At 46.8% G+C, this 5,525-nt stretch overlaps 1 pseudogene; it reads left to right on the plus strand.

Moving 5' to 3' along the window:
- The first annotated feature begins 4,223 nt into the window (after positions 1-4,223).
- LOC142851641 (programmed cell death protein 6 pseudogene) lies at positions 4,224-5,230 on the plus strand (annotated as a pseudogene).
- Positions 5,231-5,525: the final 295 nt, after the last annotated feature.

The following is a 5,525-nucleotide window of genomic DNA, read 5'->3' on the forward strand; positions in this document are numbered from 1 at the left end:
CAAAGCATATTTAAAGAAATATGGATGATTTTTCATAAGGTTTTTGCATATAGTTAAACTGTTTTTTTCTAACTGCTCCTTGTCCTGCAATAGGGTGCTACATACCCAAGCCTCTTTATAAAGGGTAAACCTTTGATAAGGTGTTTTTTTTCTACCATGTCTCATTGTTCTTAAGGTTTTTTTCCAGAATTGGGAGATGAAGTTAATGTCTCCTGTGTTGTTTCCTTATATATGCCAATTAATTTTATTGCCTCTCATCCTGTCATCACTAAATCAGAAAAATTCCTAGTGTCTGGAATAACAGTTATTATTTTCAGATAAAAATATGAGAATCAGTGATTCTCAATGAATTTTAGGAGAAATAGTTGAGAAAAATAGGGTATCTGTAAGTGATTACGTTTGTTCCACACACAAATGATAAAGTGAAATTAAAAACCACCATTATACTCTTCAACATTATAAGAGATAAGGGAGTGTGCAGGCTGGATGGTCCCAGGAGTATTCTGGGCTGTCCTGAGATCTACAGGTTCTGCTCAGTGAAACACCATCTTCATTGTCCTTGTCTTGTAGAGACCCATTGGACAAGCATTAATATGCAGATCCAAAACTGTCATGTCCACCTAGACCAGCAAGGAAAACGTGACAACCGGAGTGTCCTTTTACAGAGGTGGAAGTTAGACACCAACCCACATGCAATCAGACTTGCTCTTCTTGAGGTTGACTTCTCTGACCTCAAGTGCAGTGCACAAGCCTCGCATCCTGTGCTCAAATATATAACCAAGCTTGAGGGGACTGTCCTGCTTCAATGGCCATGAAGGCCTGAATGATCGTAACTGCATTGCAATGCTGTGAAACCCTTATGTGACAAATGCACCACAGGCACACCAGGGAGGCAAGCACCATTAAGCCTGTTAAGGCTCCTACTCCTGCCCACTCCTTCAGATGATCCATGGCTATGATGATCCAGGAGGATAGTCCTTCTGCCAGGCCAGCATCCATGCATGTGGAGTTAGCAGTCGCAATCGCCACTCGCAGCTTTTCCAGTTGTGGTTCGAATTCACCAGACCAATTACCTAAAAGACAGCTAGACAATTCTTTAGACAAATTAGCTGCATGAGTCATATTGAATGCTGGTCACACACAGCCCCGGATGGATAGAAATGTCTGACAGACTAGGGTATAGACTTGCCTTTTACCTGGATCCTTTTTTTTCCCATATCCTACTATTTCCCATACACCCTCTTCCCCTCAAGTGAACAGAGGTGTGTGACTGTATCAGACTTGGGACTTTTAGGAGTGGCTTTGCTATGGCCCCAGGAGCAGTCAGAAGCCACTGCTCCTTCAGCAGTCCCCTAAATAACATACCCCAGCTGCCATACCCCTGTGGCACATTCATTCTTGTCAGCTGAGTGCATGGAAGACACCTTCTTGCTCGTGCACCTCTTTGGCTTCCCTAGCAGCCCAGCTGATCCTGCTTCTGCTAAGTGACCATATGCTGCATTCTCATGGGTTGTCTGATCTTACACAGGATTCAAAGATGAATGCCCATGGCAACAGGCATTAAGATTGCCAGCAGTAGGGTCCCCAATCACCACAGGACCCAACCTCCCATTTGGGCTATGGCATTTTACCAACCCTTTGGTTAAAACAGAACCATTGAGTTGTTTCACCACATAAGAGGCATTAGCAATATTAACAGATGTCATACAAATAAAATAATGAACAAGACATTTGTTGTACCAGCCATAGGTCCACCTGCTCCTACAATAGGGCAGTCTCTTGATTTAAATTTGCTCTGCCGCAGACTCTTCAGCAGCGTGCAGAGCCTAAAACTGCCACTGCCTTTTCCTTGCACCGCGGCTGCATTCTTGGGCAGCCCTATGGGGTCTGTGCTCCAGCTTGTCTCAGCTCCAGCATTTGTTGTTGCATTTGCTGATACTCTTGGCACTGTTGTGGCATCCGCCAGGCTAGGCACTGACTGGGCTGAGGCAATGTGCCTTCCACCACAGCCACCTAGCAAAGCTCTGCTCCAAATGCCTTCTAGCCCCACTGCATTCGTTCTGGGTCCAAACTGGTGCATGGAATGGAGCAAAACAGGCTTAGTACAGGATAGCATACAGAAGGTAAAAAATAGTTTAGAAGAAAGAAAAAGAAACAGAGAAAAGCAGGAGTCTTGGTACCAAAACTGGATCTCCACTTCCCCCTGGCTGTCCACACTTTTGCCTAGTTTATTGGGCCCTCTTATGGGACTATTACTACTATTATCCTTTGGCCCTTGGGCCTTTAAAAAACTAACCCGCTTTATTAAGACCCAGATTGACGAAATAACAAAGGATTCCATAGCTGTTCATTACCATCGCCTGAACACTCGAGGCTCCATGGAGGACCTCAGAACTCCAGAGACAGAGCAACCTGCAGCTGCTCTCCAATTTTCCACCCTTGCTACACATCCCAAACCCTTTAGGTCTTGGAATCCCTGGAAAAAAAATGTTTGGCAGGCAGCACTCGTAATCTTATTGTGGAGTAGGCATTTAGGAAGGAGGATGTACCTTGGGCCAGATTAAAAGGTGAATACTGGGTTTGGAAAATGCCCTTTCTTCTTGTCTGGAAGATGGAGTTATTGGTGCCCAAATTATATCATTATATTTTGTTTGAGGAGCTCCTCACAGTCTTTTCATTAATGATTGACGCAGGGGCCCAATGACAGGAGTTAGTGTGGACCCTCGCCTGAACAGCACACCATACAGAGGTTGTAGAAACCGGCTCAACATGGCATGGTGTCAGGACGAGAATTGCACTCCACATGGCCTAAGACAGGGTGCCCTGTGATCTGCTTACTTTAAATCTCGCTAGATACCTTTTATTTGAGGAGCTCCAAGGACGGGTGACTTGTGGCAGGACATCCCCAACCTAAGACAGGGTACTGGGAATCCTAGGATGGATAAGGGAGAAAAAAGACCTGGTCCCCACTCGACCTAAGAATCATAAGGCACCCCTCTGTTCCCAGGAGAGGTAAATTGCTTCACCATTCGAGGGGAGGGTCTCTCCTTGTCCCAGTCCCTTCTCCTTTAGATCTGACACCATGGTTGGACTCTGACCTGGTGCCCTCCACTTAATAGCTGCCTGTCTTTATAAAAGAAAGGGGGATCTGTCAGGAGCCAATTTCCTCCTAAAATCATTGCAGGAACCATCACCCTGGGGAGTCTGCAGAGAACCCCACACCCCTAATTGTGTTAGGAATCGTTCCATTGACAGAGCCTACCCCACACCCAAATTGGCTGTTAATGGAGAGCTATCTGTTAGCGGAACCCACCCCACATTCCAAACCATCTAGAGAACTAGGTGTGTCAACTCATGACTTCCTGGCCTAGGTGACCTGACCGAAGGTAACCTCCTGGCTACGTGACCAACACGGACCATGTGACCAACGTGAACCACGCTGCAAGAGCCCAGGCCCCTGTGCCCACCCCCCAACTCCTTACCCTATATAAGCTGTACCCCATCTCTAATAAACGGAGGCTTTGACAAGAACCCCGCTTAGCCTCCTTCCTCTTTCTTAGCCCATTTATCTTCCAGATAGTGCCTCTCCGTGACCCTGGAATAATTGAACTGCCAGGAGGGTTACAACCCCTAGACTGAGTAGCCCACCCAAAAGCAGTCAACAGGGAACTCAGGAAAGCAGGCTTGCTGCTCTGCAACCACTGAAAGGGCCCCACTTAAATGATCTTTTAGGGAATTTGGGCGTTGTCATTCTGTCTGGCTACTTCCTGCTGAGAAGGGACATTGCATTCTTAGTTTACTGCCATTTTCCAGTTGCGCTCCGACGCAGGTCACTGCAATGACTGGGGAGAGGCAGAGGCTCCACCTCCCCACCAAGCTGGGGTGGGGCGGATCCCGGCTGGGCCTGTTGCCCCAGGCTAGGACAGAGGTCCAAGCCAACAGCCTTCTGGCGGTCAAGCTTCTGTGCCCGGAGGCAGGTCCCGGGTGTTTGCAGGCTTTGCAGCTGGAGCTCCTTGGCCTTGGAGCCGCAGCTGCTCACACTCCGCTGCAAACTCAGAAGGTCTCGGTAATTCAAACCACATGAATATAACTCCCTTCCTTAGTGTACCTTGTTCGGCAGCAAAATCCAGATCTCTACCAGGCTTGTCCCAGGATGACACATTAAGATTGCCAGAGTCGGCAAACCAAGGGGCGCTTGTGTCACATTCAGTCAAAAACCTCTCCAGGACGGAGGCGGAAGCACAGCGTTTGGAGCTGGGCCGCTTTACCGCTGTTCATCATCAGCCCATGATGGCCTACTCCTACCGCCCTGGCCCAGGCGCAGGCCCTGGTCCTGCAGCTGGGAGCTGCACTGCCAGACCAGAGCTTCCTGTGGAACATCTTCCAGAGGGTTGATAAAGACAGGAGTGGAGTGATTTCAGACAATGAACTTCAGCAAGCATTATCCAATGGTACTTGGACTCCGTTTAATCCAGTGACTGTTAGGTCAATCATTTCTGTTTGACCGAGAAAACAAGGCTGGTGTGAACTTCAGTGAGTTTACAGGTGTGTGGAAGTACACCAAAGACTGGCAGAACGTCTTCCGTACCTATGACAGGGACAACTTTGGGATGATCGACAAGAATGAGCTCAAGCAAGCACTCTCAGGTTTTGGCTACCGGCTCTCTGATCAGTTCCAGGACATCCTCATCCGCAAATTTGACAGACAAGGACGAGGGCAGATTGCATTTGATGACTTCATCCAGGGCTGCATTGTCTTGCAGAGGTTGACAGACATATTCAGACGCTATGACACGGATCAGGATCATGACGGCTGGATTCAGGTGTCTTATGAGCAGTATCTCTCCATGGTCATCAGCATCGTATAACCAGGCCCTGTGAACAGCAAGCACAACATGCAAAAAGACTGGAAATGCCAAATCTCTTACCTGTGATAAAACAGGGCACAAGTGCAGTTAGATGCTGTTCTTCCCTAGGGTGTATAATTGATACTTGGGGACCTGGCTGTACATATGTGAATAACCCGGTTAGTGATTCTGTAGTGGCACCCTAGCTACACTGTTAGAATACAAACCTTGGATTTGCTGACTAAATGTGCCATGAGGTGAAACTTAATAATGGCTCGGGATTTCTGCTCTCAAACTATCATGTTCTTTTCTGGATGTCTCTAATTCTGTAGTTGAAATGCTGTATTAGCCAATAGAATTTTAAAATAATATGAAACCTGAACAGAAGGCTTTTCATGTGCCTTACTTCTTTAAAAAAGAGTTTATGTATTCATTGGACTATGTAACATAAGCAATAAAGTGATGATACAGGGAAAAAAAACTCTCTCCAATGTGCTCTGTTTTATTTTTAAAGTTTTTGAATGTAACAGCTTGTTAAGAGCCAGAAAAATCAGGTGTGATGTTGAAGCACCCATTCTAAAATCCTATTCTTTCTTTTAGTTTCACTTTGACCCATCCGCTTTTTGTCACGGCTCTACTACCCCGTTTCACTTTGACCCGTCCGCTCTTGTCGTCGCT

Source organism: Microtus pennsylvanicus, chromosome 1, assembly GCF_037038515.1.
Source record: "Microtus pennsylvanicus isolate mMicPen1 chromosome 1, mMicPen1.hap1, whole genome shotgun sequence".
NCBI classification, from domain to species: Eukaryota; Metazoa; Chordata; class Mammalia; order Rodentia; family Cricetidae; genus Microtus; species Microtus pennsylvanicus.